The sequence below is a fragment of the Heptranchias perlo genome, chromosome 22 (assembly GCF_035084215.1).
Source record: "Heptranchias perlo isolate sHepPer1 chromosome 22, sHepPer1.hap1, whole genome shotgun sequence".
Taxonomy (NCBI): Eukaryota; Metazoa; Chordata; class Chondrichthyes; order Hexanchiformes; family Hexanchidae; genus Heptranchias; species Heptranchias perlo.
The window spans coordinates 40,944,869-40,961,710 of record NC_090346.1 but is presented as its reverse complement, the minus strand read 5'-3'; positions in this window follow the sequence as shown (position 1 = coordinate 40,961,710).

Here is a 16,842-nt window from a genome sequence, read left to right as displayed (position 1 = left end):
GTTCATGGTCTAGAAATTGGGAGGCGTCTGTAATATTTGGGCTTCCTGCTATTTAAAATACTCACCGCGTGCAGCTAGTGCCACCCATTGGCTACATGCCTATCGGGGGGTGGGGGGTGATGGTATGTAGCCTGTCCGTGGCGCCACTTAAAAGCAGCCGGCACCTCTTAAAGAAGAGGTGCATTCTGGCTGCTGAAGAAAGCAGGAAGTTCTTGCCGAGATGTCTGAAGAAGGAACAGAAAGGGCGTCGAGGTTTTCGGACTCTACACTTGAAGCCTTGGTCCAGGCAGTGGAGAGGAGTAGGGACATCCTCTTCCTCGCAGAGAGTAGGAAGTCCGCCTCGCCGGCAGTGGGAGGAGGTGGCCGAGAGCGTCATTGCCAGAAGCCTAGCGTGCAAGGAGGTGGCTGTAGTGTAAAAATGTAATGACCTTACCCGAGTTGTTAAGGTACGAACATTACTCACAGATTTTAATTATGGATTGGGGTTGCATCACTTATAACCTCCTTAATTATAACAATGACGGCACACACAACACTCCCCTCCCCCATCTTACTTCACTCTCCTACACTCACTGCACCTCACCTCACTCTCCCACACTCACTGCACCTCACCTCACTCTCCAACACGCACTGCACCTCACCTCACTCTCCCACACTCACTGCACCTCACTTCACTCTCCCACACTCACTGCACTTCACTTCATTCTCCCACACTCACTGCACCTCACCTCACTCTCCAACACGCACTGCACCTCACCTCACTCTCCCACACTCACTGCACCTCACTTCACTCTCCCACACTCACTGCACCTCACTTCATTCTCCCACACTCACTGCACCTCACCTCACTCTCCTACACTCACTGCACCTCACCTCACTCTCCTACACTCACTGCACCTCACCTCACTCTCCTACACTCACTGCACCTCACCTCACTCTCCTACACTCACTGCACCTCACCTCACTCTCCTACACTCACTGCACCTCACCTCACTCTCCCACACTCACTGCACCTCACCTCACTCTCCTACACTCACTGCACCTCACCTCACTCTCCTACACTCACTGCACCTCACCTCACTCTCCTACACTCACTGCACCTCACCTCACTCTCCCACATTCACTGCACCTCACTTCATTCTCCCACACTCACTGCACCTCACCTCACTCTCCTACACTCACTGCACCTCACTTCATTCTCCCACACTCACTGCACCTCACCTCACTCTCCTACACTCACTGCACCTCACTTCATTCTCCCACACTCACTGCACCTCACCTCACTCTCCTACACTCACTGCACCTCACCTCACTCTCCTACACTCACTGCACCTCACTTCACTCTCCCACACTCACTGCACCTCACTTCACTCTCCTACACTCACTGCACCTCACTTCACTCTCCTACACTCACTGCACCTCACCTCACTCTCCCACACTCACTGCACCTCACCTCACTCTCCGACACTCACTGCACCTCACTTCACTCTCCTACACTCACTGCACCTCACCTCACTCTCCCACACTCACTGCACCTCACCTCACTCTCCCACACTCACTGCACCTCACTTCACTCTCCCGCACTCACTGCACCTCACCTCACTCTCCCACACTGCACCTCACTTCACTCTCCTACACTCACTGCACCTCACTTCACTCTCCCACACTCACTGCACCTCACCTCACTCTCCCACACTGCACCTCACTTCACTCTCCTACACTCACTGCACCTCACTTCACTCTCCTACACTCACTGCACCTCACCTCACTCTCCCACACTCACTGCACCTCACCTCACTCTCCCACACTGCACCTCACCTCACTCTCCTACACTCACTGCACCTCACCTCACTCTCCTACACTCACTGCACCTCACCTCACTCTCCTACACTCACTGCACCTCACCTCACTCTCCCACACTCACTGCACCTCACTTCACTCTCCCACACTCACTGCACCTCACCTCACTCTCCCACACTCACTGCACCTCACTTCACTCTCCTACACTCACTGCACCTCACCTCACTCTCCCACACTGCACCTCACCTCACTCTCCCACACTCACTGCACCTCACCTCACTCTCCCACACTGCACCTCACCTCACTCTCCTACACTCACTGCACCTCACCTCACTCTCCTACACTCACTGCACCTCACCTCACTCTCCTACACTCACTGCACCTCACCTCACTCTCCTACACTCACTGCACCTCACTTCACTCTCCCACACTCACTGCACCTCACCTCACTCTCCCACACTCACTGCACCTCACTTCACTCTCCTACACTCACTGCACCTCACCTCACTCTCCCACACTCACTGCACCTCACCTCACTCTCCCACACTGCACCTCACCTCACTCTCCCACACTCACTGCACCTCACCTCACTCTCCTACACTCACTGCACCTCACCTCACTCTCCTACACTCACTGCACCTCACCTCACTCTCCTACACTCACTGCACCTCACTTCACTTTCCTACACTCACTGCACCTCACCTCACTCTCCTACACTCACTGCACCTCACCTCACTCTCCTACACTCACTGCACCTCACCTCACTCTCCCACACTCACTGCACCTCACTTCACTCTCCTACACTCACTGCACCTCACTTCACTCTCCTACACTCACTGCACCTCACCTCACTCTCCTACACTCACTGCACCTCACCTCACTCTCCTACACTCACTGCACCTCACCTCACTCTCCTACACTCACTGCACCTCACCTCACTCTCATACACTCACTGCACCTCACTTCACTCTCCCACACTCACTGCACCTCACCTCACTCTCCTACACTCACTGCACCTCACCTCACTCTCCCACACTCACTGCACCTCACTTCACTCTCCTACACTCACTGCACCTCACCTCACTCTCCCACACTCACTGCACCTCACCTCACTCTCCTACACTCACTGCACCTCACTTCACTCTCCTACACTCACTGCACCCTCACCTCACTCTCCCACACTCACTGCACCTCACCTCACTCTCCCACACTGCACCTCACTTCACTCTCCTACACTCACTGCACCTCACCTCACTCTCCCACACTGCACCTCACTTCACTCTCCCACACTGCACCTCACCTCACTCTCCTACACTCACTGCACCTCACCTCACTCTCCTACACTCACTGCACCTCACTTCACTCTCCTACACTCACTGCACCTCACTTCACTCTCCTACACTCACTGCACCTCACCTCACTCTCCTACACTCACTGCACCTCACCTCACTCTCCCACACTCACTGCACCTCACTTCACTCTCCTACACTCACTGCACCTCACTTCACTCTCCTACACTCACTGCACCTCACCTCACTCTCCTACACTCACTGCACCTCACCTCACTCTCCTACACTCACTGCACCTCACCTCACTCTCCTACACTCACTGCACCTCACCTCACTCTCCTACACTCACTGCACCTCACTTCACTCTCCCACACTCACTGCACCTCACCTCACTCTCCCACACTCACTGCACCTCACCTCACTCTCCCACACTCACTGCACCTCACTTCACTCTCACACACTCACTGCACCTCACCTCACTCTCCCACACTCACTGCACCTCACTTCACTCTCCCACACTCACTGCACCTCACCTCACTCTCCTACACTCACTGCACCTCACTTCACTCTCCTACACTCACTGCACCTCACCTCACTCTCCCACACTGCACCTCACCTCACTCTCCTACACTCACTGCACCTCACTTCACTCTCCTACACTCACTGCACCTCACCTCACTCTCCTACACTCACTGCACCTCACCTCACTCTCCCACACTGCACCTCACTTCACTCTCCTACACTCACTGCACCTCACTTCACTCTCCTACGCTCACTGCACCTCACTTCACTCTCCTACGCTCACTGCACCTCACTTCACTCTCCTACACTCACTGCACCTCACTTCACTCTCCTACACTCACTGCACCTCACCTCACTCTCCCACACTGCACCTCACTTCACTCTCCTACACTCACTGCACCTCACCTCACTCTCCCACACTGCACCTCACCTCACTCTCCTACACTCACTGCACCTCACCTCACTCTCCTACACTCACTGCACCTCACCTCACTCTCCCACACTGCACCTCACTTCACTCTCCTACACTCACTGCACCTCACTTGACTCTCCTACACTCACTGCACCTCACCTCACTCTCCCACACTCACTGCACCTCACCTCACTCTCCCACACTGCACCTCACTTCACTCTCCCACACTCACTGCACCTCACCTCACTCTCCTACACTCACTGCACCTCACTTCACTCTCCCACACTCACTGCACCTCACCTCACTCTCCCACACTCACTGCACCTCACCTCACTCTCCCACACTGCACCTCACCTCACTCTCCCACACTGCACCTCACTTCACTCTCCCACACTCACTGCACCTCACCTCACTCTCCTACACTCACTGCACCTCACCTCACTCTCCTACACTCACTGCACCTCACTTCACTCTCCCACACTCACTGCACCTCACTTCACTCTCTTACACTCACTGCACCTCACCTCACTCTCCCACACTGCACCTCACCTCACTCTCCCACACTCACTGCACCTCACCTCACTCTCCTACACTCACTGCACCTCACTTCACTCTCCCACACTCACTGCACCTCAATTCACTCTCCCACACTCACTGCACCTCACCTCACTCTCCTACACTCACTGCACCTCACCTCACTCTCCCACACTCACTGCACCTCACCTCACTCTCCCACACTCACTGCACCTCACCTCACTCTCCCACACTGCACCTCACCTCACTCTCCTACACTCACTGCACCTCACCTCACTCTCCCACACTCACTGCACCTCACTTCACTCTCCTACACTCACTGCACCTCACTTCACTCTCCTACACTCACTGCACCTCACCTCACTCTCCTACACTCACTGCACCTCACCTCACTCTCCTACACTCACTGCACCTCACCTCACTCTCCTACACTCACTGCACCTCACCTCACTCTCCTACACTCACTGCACCTCACTTCACTCTCCCACACTCACTGCACCTCACCTCACTCTCCCACACTCACTGCACCTCACCTCACTCTCCCACACTCACTGCACCTCACTTCACTCTCACACACTCACTGCACCTCACCTCACTCTCCCACACTCACTGCACCTCACTTCACTCTCCCACACTCACTGCACCTCACCTCACTCTCCTACACTCACTGCACCTCACTTCACTCTCCTACACTCACTGCACCTCACCTCACTCTCCCACACTGCACCTCACCTCACTCTCCTACACTCACTGCACCTCACTTCACTCTCCTACACTCACTGCACCTCACCTCACTCTCCTACACTCACTGCACCTCACCTCACTCTCCCACACTGCACCTCACTTCACTCTCCTACACTCACTGCACCTCACTTCACTCTCCTACGCTCACTGCACCTCACTTCACTCTCCTACGCTCACTGCACCTCACTTCACTCTCCTACACTCACTGCACCTCACTTCACTCTCCTACACTCACTGCACCTCACCTCACTCTCCCACACTGCACCTCACTTCACTCTCCTACACTCACTGCACCTCACCTCACTCTCCCACACTGCACCTCACCTCACTCTCCTACACTCACTGCACCTCACCTCACTCTCCTACACTCACTGCACCTCACCTCACTCTCCCACACTGCACCTCACTTCACTCTCCTACACTCACTGCACCTCACTTCACTCTCCTACACTCACTGCACCTCACCTCACTCTCCCACACTCACTGCACCTCACCTCACTCTCCCACACTGCACCTCACTTCACTCTCCCACACTCACTGCACCTCACCTCACTCTCCTACACTCACTGCACCTCACTTCACTCTCCCACACTCACTGCACCTCACCTCACTCTCCCACACTCACTGCACCTCACCTCACTCTCCCACACTGCACCTCACCTCACTCTCCCACACTGCACCTCACTTCACTCTCCCACACTCACTGCACCTCACCTCACTCTCCTACACTCACTGCACCTCACCTCACTCTCCTACACTCACTGCACCTCACTTCACTCTCCCACACTCACTGCACCTCACTTCACTCTCTTACACTCACTGCACCTCACCTCACTCTCCCACACTGCACCTCACCTCACTCTCCCACACTCACTGCACCTCACCTCACTCTCCTACACTCACTGCACCTCACTTCACTCTCCCACACTCACTGCACCTCAATTCACTCTCCCACACTCACTGCACCTCACCTCACTCTCCTACACTCACTGCACCTCACCTCACTCTCCCACACTCACTGCACCTCACCTCACTCTCCCACACTCACTGCACCTCACCTCACTCTCCCACACTGCACCTCACCTCACTCTCCTACACTCACTGCACCTCACTTCACTCTCCTACACTCACTGCACCTCACCTCACTCTCCTACACTCACTGCACCTCACTTCACTTTCCTACACTCACTGCACCTCACCTCACTCTCCTACACTCACTGCACCTCACCTCACTCTCCTACACTCACTGCACCTCACCTCACTCTCCCACACTCACTGCACGTCACTTCACTCTCCTACACTCACTGCACCTCACTTCACTCTCCTACACTCACTGCACCTCACCTCACTCTCCTACACTCACTGCACCTCACTTCACTTTCCTACACTCACTGCACCTCACCTCACTCTCCTACACTCACTGCACCTCACCTCACTCTCCTACACTCACTGCACCTCACTTCACTTTCCTACACTCACTGCACCTCACTTCACTCTCCTACACTCACTGCACCTCACTTCACTTTCCTACACTCACTGCACCTCACCTCACTCTCCTACACTCACTGCACCTCACTTCACTCTCCTACACTCACTGCACTTCACCTCACTCTCCTACACTCACTGCACCTCACCTCACTCTCCTACACTCACTGCACCTCACCTCACTCTCCTACACTCACTGCACCTCACCTCACTCTCCCACACTCACTGCACCTCACCTCACTCTCCCACACTCACTGCAGCTCACCTCACTCTCCTACACTCACTGCACCTCACCTCACTCTCCCACACTCACTGCACCTCACTTCACTCTCCTACACTCACTGCACCTCACTTCACTCTCCCACACTCACTGCACCTCACTTCACTCTCACACACTCACTGCACCACTCTTCACTCTCCCACACTCACTGCACCTCACTTCACTCTCCCACACTCACTGCACCTCACTTCACTCTCCCACACTCACTGCACCACTCTTCACTGCGCCTCCTTCTCCTCACACTCACCACTATTGCAAACATCACTTACCCGCAGCTCACATTTCACACACACTATCAGCTATTCCATCATGCACAAATTGGCTGCTGCGTTTCCCTACATTACAACAGTGACTACACTTCAAAAGTACTTCATTGACTGAAAAGCACTTTGGGACATTCTGAGGTCGTGAAAGGCAGTTATAAATGCAAGTTTAGTCTTTTTTCTTTATGACACATTCTCCAAACACTGTACAAGAATCTCACCAACACTGTGCCCTCTTTCTTGCAGGAGAAGATTGCACACAATGCCCGTCTGGTACGGGAGGGGGACGAGCCCTCTTGCGAACCTTGTCCCCGCTGGAGGAAGGTGTGTGGTGACCATGGACGGGGAACAAATTGACCCCATCGCCACTGGCAACGCTGTCGCGCAGGGTTTGTTTGTACTTAATCCTCTGTCTCCCATCTGACTTCTCTCTCACCCCACACTCTCTGCATGAAAAGATGCAAATGCTCTCAACACTAACTTCTCTCTCTCCGCTCTCTCACACCACAAGCTGACCATTGTCCCTCCCTTCCAGCCAATGGAGGAAGAAGACCCCATGCTACCGGACGATGCAGCGTCACTCGATCTGACTCTCACGAGCACCAGCTCAGATATTGGCACTTCGCAGACTTTAGAGGCTAGATCAGAGGAGGTATCTGCACATGATGACTCACTGGGCACAAGTACGCAGGAGCCAGGATGGGGGGATAGGAGGGCTCAGCTGCAGAGGACTCAGATGCTGACTTAGAGGGCCCAGGATACAGAATAAGGCTCATGGACATACATCGGGAAATGTTTGGTGCACTGGGGGCCTGCCAGAGAGCTTACGCACAATGTCGCAGAGTATGGAGGAGTCCAAGTTCCAACTTGTCGCAAGGCTTTGTGTGGAGCATGGAGACAATTCTGTCCAACATGGGCCAAGTGATCAGCTCCGTCAGCACTGTGGTGGAACCCACCATGATGGAGCGTCTTACGACAACTCTGACAGCTTCCACGGCAACACAAACTGAGGATCAATGTCATTGCAGTTTGCAGGATCTTGCTGTATGCAAATTGGCTGCCATGTTTGCCTACAAAATAACAGCGACTACATTTCAAAAGTAATTAACTGGCTGTAAAGCACTTTGGAGTGTCCTAAGGAAATGAAAAGTGTCATATAGATGCAGTTTTGTTACTTATTCTTTATTTATAATGGATTAGAAACATCAACTCAACAGCTGCATAGCCTAGGGAGAGTGTGTTTTTATCTACTCTGGCTTAGTGCAGCACAAGATTGCTAAATAATTATACATTAAAACATAATTCATCTGTGCGAAAGCCTATGTGAGGAATAAAGCAATGCAACTGACACTAATGAGCAAGAAATTTGTTGGAAAAAACAACACATCATCCCAACGTAGATCTGAAAAAAAGTGTAAATCCAGTCCCAACCTGAACTCTTTTCCTCCTCCCTAAGTAACAAAGGTACATGGGCCGGGAGAATGAAGGAGAGGCCAATTCAGCCCACAAGAATAGAAAAAGAGCTCTTTTATCGTGAGCAACGGGGAAGAATGAAAGTGAAACTGAGAGGGTATCCATTGAAATGATGAAACTTGCAGAGGAACACAAGGCAGAGGAATGGAAATGTACCAAAGTGATTGGTTAGTCAACCCAATTTGGTTGCTTAAATCTAAATTCAACAAATTACTGTTAGTTGCTTAATTTTATTCCTGTTAATGTTGGAATTTCATATTTGGAGGCCCTCAAGTTTGTTTCTTTATCAATTTAAATCTCATTCGAAAGTAAAAGAAAGAACTTGCATTTATATAGCACCTCCCATGACCTCAGGATGTCCCAAAGTGCTTTATCGCCAATGAAGTACTTTTGAAGTCACCGTTGGAATGTAGGGAAACGTGGCAGCCAATTTGCACACGGTAAGGTCCCACAAACAGCAATGTGATAATGAGCAGAAAATCTGTTTTAGAGATGTTGGTTGAGGGATAAATATTGTCCAGGACATCGGAGAGAACTCCCCTGCTCTTCTTCAAAATAATGCCTTGGGATCTTTTACATCCACCTGAGAGGGCAGACGGGGCCTCAGTTTAAAGCCTCATCCAAAAGAAGACACCTACATAGTTACATAGAGTCCACAGCACAGAAACGGGGGCCATTCCGCTCCACACGAATCTCCTCCCACTCCTCTTCATCTGTGACAGTGCAGCACTCCCTCAATACTGCACTGGAGTGTCAGCCTAGATTCTGTGCTCAAGTTGCCTGGAGTGGGACTTGAGAAAGTAGCTTGGAGTGACAGCTCAGGGTCAAAGGTAAATGCATATGGGAGATGTCAAGAAGAAAGTGAGTCACCTCATGGGTTTGAGTATTTAAACAAATCTGACTATGCCTTAAAAATGCAATCACTGTCTAGAATATTTGCTAAAGAAAGCTGTTAATTGCAAAATATTGAGGAGGTCAATTAAATCTTTCTAAATTCTAGGCCTCTTTACACATTCACATCACAGCTGAATTATTAAATCAGCGTTGAGGCACACCAGAGCATTTCAAATATAGGCATAGAAATTGTAAGAGATTCAGCGTGAAACAAGATTGATCTTAACGTGCAGTTAATTAAAAAGAAAGCACTGTGCCACATCTACAACAACACTCACAATTATGCATATACAAACCTATTCTGTTTAAGTCTGTGTTTTGGCAGACTCAGTGACAGCATTTGATCATTTTTTAAGTACTTTTTATTGTATCTTGTTAAACAGACAGAACAGTTTCTGGACAAACTTTTGCCTCTTGTGAAGGGATTGAGTGACTAATAGGGCTTCCTAGAGTTTTATAGTGCATTTACATTCCAATTACCAGCCAGGCAGAACCCGGTTTACATTACATTAACTCTCTGATTCATGCAGGCACAGAGCTCTCTTCCAACATCTAGACATTTAAATGTTTAGAGAGCGGGGAGAGGCGAATCCCTGATCTCTACACACTTAATTTGAATAAGGTAGGGTTAGAAAGTGCCCCGGAGGTCCAACAGAACCCCGTGAACATCTTGTTATCCAGCTTACATTCCACGTGGTGTCAATGCGAACAATATGAGACTACCTTCTCCAGGAAATCTCATGGCACTTCACTCCAGAGTCAGGTTGGGTTCTGGCTCCAGATTTACACTGCAGGTTTAGTGTCAATACAAATGATTTTGGCTTCACATCAACACTAAAATTGCAGTGTGAGTGCATTACTAGTTCTATATCCTTACTTTACTTAGTCCCATAACCTTATTTAATTTTTATTTGGTTGAGATGAGCCTTTGGTCTCCTCTTTATCTCTACTAATTCACCAGTGACCCTTTGACCACAGTCACCTAGTTTGTAAATAAAGAACAAATTATAAAGGGCACTTCCTTTTGTGCAAATAGGTTTGGTTAAATTCACTTTTTGAGCCGATGGGGGATTGTAGGTAGCAATGTAGATGCTCCTCAATTGCTGTAGTAACCAGCTCCATAGACCTGGAAGGTCCCAGATGGGCCCAGATTCAACCTCTGATCTGTACCGAGTTAGCCAAACTCACCAGGAGTGAGGCACTACAATTGGCCTCAGGATTCCTGAACTCAGGGGAAGAAATTCAGCCAGGGTTCCTGCTTTGGGTAGCTATCCAGAGCAGAACTCCCTTTCACTGAAAGTCTGTGTATGGGCTTTGAAGCACAATGGGTAAAATATCAGAACTGTGACATTAAACCAAATCATTTATGAAGTCCACATGAGTGGTGGCATTTTTACATATTCCTCCCTAATAGTCTTTCATTTAGATGAGATGAAGTAAGTTGGGCGGAGGCGCGTGGGGAGGATAAACATGGTCATACATCTGCTGGGCCGAATGGCCTGTTTCTGTGCTGTAAAATTCTATGTAATTTAGAATACTTGTGGGTGTACTCTAAACTCTTAAGGTTGGAGTGATATACCACTGGTGATGTACCACTGGTGATGTACATGCCACATATGCGGTATAAAACAGCTGTGGTGTAAGATTTTTTTTTTATACAAATGAATCTGACTATTATAAAGATAACCTCACAGAAGAAGTATACAAAAACAGATTTTATGTTCTTCATGCTTTCACAGCAAACTGAGCTGGTTTCCTCTCAGAACCAGCTCCCACCTGTCAGCCATTTTCAAACTGTGTAGTACCTCTGACCTCTGCGGTAACCCAGTTCCAGACTTACACATGTTGCCTCAAGGCACTTGCACTGAGATGTTCAACATGACGTCATGGAGCCACAGGCTGCAATGATATGGACTCTGGAACAAAATTTTAAAATTAGAATGGAAAATAATCATAAAAAGGACAAAGCATAAAAAATTGCATGAAGTACATCAGCATTTACTGACTGGAGATAATCATTGTTGATGGTCCATGTTAACAGTTTTGAGTATTATAAAAGTTTTCTCTGTCAAAGATTTCACAGCAGTTCACATAAGTGATGCTATTTGTGGGATCTTGCTTTGTGTAAATTGGCTGCCGCGCTTCCTATATTACAACAGTGACTACAATGAACAATTTGTTGGGCTCCATAAACTTGAGCTCATCCAAAACTTTGCTGCCCTTATCCTAACTCGCACCAAGTCCCGTTCACCCATCACCCCTGTGCTCACTGACCTACATTGGCACCTGGTTCGCAGTACTTTGATTTTAAAATTCTCATCCTTGTTTTCAAATCCCTCTATGGCCTCGCCTCTCCCTATCTCTGTCCTACAACCCTCCAAAATCTCTGTGCCCCTCCAATTCTGGCCTCTGCGCATCCCTGATTTTCATCACTCCACCATTGGCTGCCATACCTTCAGCTGTCTAGGCCCTAAGCTCTAGAATTCCCCTCCCTAAACCTCTCTGCCTCTCTACCTCTCTCTCCTCCTTTAAGATGTTCCTTAAAACCTACCTCTTTGACCAAGCTTTTAGTCACCTGTCCTAATATCTCCTTATGTGACTCGGTGTCAAATTTTATTTGCTAACTCTCCTGTGAAGCGCCTTGGGATGTTTTCCTATGTTAATGGCACTATATAAATGCAAGTTATTGCTGTTGCAGGAGCCATCTGTCCTGGGAACTCTCAAGCATTTCCTTTCCCCACTAAGAGCAAATAGTGACTTATGTTATCTGATCAGCAAGTAAGATTACTTTTGTATGCTTGCAGACATGCTGAGCAAACAGGTAATGCTTAACGATATTATGCTTTGAAAATACCAATAAATACAACTTTCTATTGAATACAGTATCCTTACATTTTCATCTATATAGCTGCACTCCATAAACATGTCATTAGATAATTATAATGGACAGCCTCATTAGTTCGTTCAGGAATCAGGGAATTTTGCTATTTGCATTGATGCAGCCATTAGCAATTTAAATCTGTATTTTAATCTAAAATAAGCAAATCGCTGCATTTGTGACAGACCTAGACTGCCTCAGTTATCAGTAATAAATTCTGATTTGCTCATATTTACTGAAATATAATGCAGTATCTTAGATGGAATATTTTTCCATTGCTCACCTGTTGATGAGAACTGAGGCTTTTAAAAACAATATCCAGCAGGAAATAGAATTTAAAAAAAAATCAACCTCATTACATAAAACTATTTTGCATCCAGAGCTTATGAACTTACATGGACTGAATAAATCCTTTTCTAGCTGTTCCAAGGTAAGATAAGAAAATGTACGAGTCAAGGTGCAGAAGGATGATAGGAAAAGCACATTTAGGAGCCCTTGAGTTGAAACCTGATAAGGACTCAGCTTTTAATGCATTTAATCAGAATAGGCAGTAGCGTAAATCCTGCATTTTGTCTTGAATTCTGGCAACACAAAGCTGCTATTGAAGAAAGGCTTGTGTAGCTTTCTTCAGGCCAGAGTTGATAGTTAAAGCCTACGGTGGAGGTTTGCTTATATTTATTTTTCTTCAAGTATTGAGGGGTTTGAATCTTCCATCTTTAAAAATAAACAACAATAATCATTTAGGAACATAGGAATTGCTAGACGAAAAAAGACCAAAGTCTATCTAGTTCGCCTTCTACCATCTTCATAGTCGCATGATACAACAATAATGGAGTTGTTGACTAATCAAAGCAATCAATCTTTATCAATTAGCCTACAATAGACCCACTCATGACGTGAGGAACACCCCAGTGGTGGAGACCTTTGGGGACCATCGGTCCAAAGTCACCTGTTCCTCCCAAGGATGTTACACTCGCCATATGTCATATCTCAAATTACTCGTATACTGGATCTCAAAATCTTATTTTCTGAGAGAAATTTATCTAATTTGCATTTAAATGCTTCCACCGTCTCCCTGGGAAGCTTGTTCCATAGATTGACCATTCGCTCACTGAAATATTGTTTCCACAGATTAGTTTTGAATTTAGCCCCCTTCAAGTGCAGGCCGTGTCCTCTGCTTCTATTGTTCTAGAAGGTGGAATAGCTTGTCATGGTCTACATTATCTAACCCCTAAAAACAGCAGTTTAAGGTTCAGAAACCTGTTAGCTCTGGAAGGGAGAGAAAGAAACAAGGTAGTTTCCAAATAACATCAAGTGAATAGCAAGTAATGGGTTTCAGTAACATGGACATGATTCTATTGAACCTGAGACAAACCTAAGCTCAGTCCAGCACAGACCTGAAACAAATCACTCACATTGTTAAAACAGAAATTAGCTCCTCTAGCTGAATAATAAAGAAAATGAAAGTACGATTCACATTCCAACATAACTGAAACCCGAACCAAGCACGGCTTGATCTTGACCCAGCTCTACTGAACCAGCAAGATTCCGATCAATTTGATTTTGAACCTAGGGATTTCTACTCTTCTACAGCTTTAGGACAGCTGTGCTCCATTGTAATGCAGACAATGCATTGAAAGCACAGAGCAACGCGTCAGAACAATGAAGGGAGATTAAGTATCATCAGTCCATTCGTAGCCAATGTATTGGGGACATGTGCTACAAGCAGTTTGCCACTTCAGTAAGGATGTCTGAAGGAGGGTCGTGAAGACATTCTCAAATGGTGTGACACCTCTTTGCTGTTGTTTGCCATCATTTTTTCCAATGCGTAAAGTTCTGCATTAATGATATTTGGACCAAATGAAGTCCATCTATGTTTCTGGGAAGTTACCTGGGGGATGACTTTTCATGAGAGGTTTGTTCCAAACTATTTTATATCATTGAGGGGTTGTTTGGTCTTCAAAATATCCATGTGTAGATGTTGGGTAAAAACAGCAGCAGGTCTGTCTGTGGTGCATCCCCCTAATGACATTCATTATTTGGGTTCATACAGGCAGAATGGTCTCATGTGGAATTGTAGCCGAGTACAAGTTACTTCATTCACAAGAGGAAGTATGAAGAGAGAAAATTGGAAGTGTTTTTGTTTTTTAAAAGGCGTGGATTTTAGCCAATCCACTCAGTGATATATCCTTTTTAGACGTGCCAACATTCTGAGGTCAATAACTGTTGAGCAGCCTTACAAGTAATGTGAGTTATACATAATTAAAAATTCAATCCCTTCAATTCAAAAGTGGGAAAATGCATCATTGTTTTAAAGTTGGCAGTTCACGCAATGATCTAAATTACAACTTATGACATTTTATGATGACATCATCTTTACAAATAATGTACCATGTGGAGGGAGTTGACACTGGCATGAATGCTAACGACTGCAGACCAGCGCCCGCAAGGAGTTCAATGACCTGACCAGGGTATGATGTGGAGATGCCGGTGATGGACTGGGGTTGACAATTGTAAACAATTTTACAACACCAAGTTATAGTCCAGCAATTTTTATTTGAAATCTACAAGCTTTCGGAGGCTTCCTCCTTCGTCAGGTAAATGTTCAGGAGCTCCTCGAAGCCTACGCATTTATACATATAGAACAATACATGGTGTTTACAGACTGCCCCTGCAACTGCCCGTTGCCAAGGCAATCACCGTGTTCAGACAGAGAGGTGTCACCTACAGAACCCCCGAATACACATTCAACAAAAAAACAAACAGGAAAAAAAAACAGAGAGAGGCAGAAACATCCGGAAGGCAGAGAAAGCCAGCAAATGACCCATTATATTAAAAACAGATAGCTTTTGTTCGCTGGTGGGGTAACGTGTAGCGTGACATGAACCCAAGATCCCGGTTGAGGCCGTCCTCATGGGTGCGGAACTTGGCTATCAAATTCTGCTCGACGATTTTGCGTTGTCGTGTGTCTCGAAGGCCGCCTTGGAGAACGCTTACCCGAAGATCGGCGACTGAATGTCCCTGACTGCTGAAGTGTTCCCCGACTGGGAGGGAACCCTCCTGTCTGGCGATTGTTGCGCGGTGTCCGTTCATCCGTTGTCGCAGTGTCTGCATGGTCTCGCCAATGTACCATGCTCCGGGGCATCCTTTCCTGCAACGTATGAGGTAGACAACGTTGGCCGAGTCACAGGAGTATGAACCATGCACCTGGTGGGTGGTGTCCTCTCGTGTGATGGTGGTATCCGTGTCGATGATCTGGCATGTCTTGCAGCGGTTACCGTGGCAGGGTTGTGTGGTGTTGTGGACGCTGTTCTCCTGAAAGCTGGGTAATTTGCTGCGAACGATAGTCTGTTTGAGGTTGGGTGGCTGTTTAAAGGCGAGTAGTGGAGGTGTGGGGAAGGCCATAGCGAGGTGTTCGTCGTCATTGATGACATGTTGAAGGCTGCGGAGAACATGGCGTAGTTTCTCCGCTCCGGGGAAATACTGGACGACGAAGGGTACTCTGTTGGTTGCGTCCCGTGTTAGTCTTCTGAGGAGGTCTATGCGATTTTTCGTTGTGGCCCGTCGGAACTGTCGATCGATGAGTCGAGCGGGGTAGGCAAAGCAACACAGCGGCCAACTCTCCCTTTTCTTCCTTGGCCATTCTAGCTGCCAGAACACACTTCACCCTATAAAACTAATAGCTCCACTCTGGTTAAGAGGGCACCATCTTGGAATCTTACAGTATGACTACCCAATTTTTTCCATGCACTGCCCTGAAGCCCTTTCCTCCATTTTAACAGGTTGGTACCAACGCAACTCTTACTTCAGCTGTCCCGTGCCACCTGACACACATTCCTCAGTTGCTAGCCTCCACCCAATTGGCTCAATTTTGTTGCAGGACCAACCAGGACACAACCTCAATGATATCCACCCCATTTTACTGGCAAAAAAAGGTAATGTCCTGATTCTACAATGAAAGTGCACCGTAAACGTTGTGGAATTCCAGAGCCCTAAGTTCTTCTTTTTGATTCAGAAGCAACTTAAAGCCTAAAGTGGGTCTAAGTTACAACTGATACTGAGTTGGCAGCTGATTAATAGCCGCAAATAATGGTTGGAAGTTATCCAATATTCAGATGAGTTTGACCTCTGTTGGTCACTATAAATGGCACAAAGAAATTATATTCATGTAGCAGGTTGGCACTATGGCAATGAATCTGTAGGAAAGGCAGGCAAATACCAACCTGTGAATCAAGATATGTCAGGGTGTGAAGTTGGCAATATCTGGG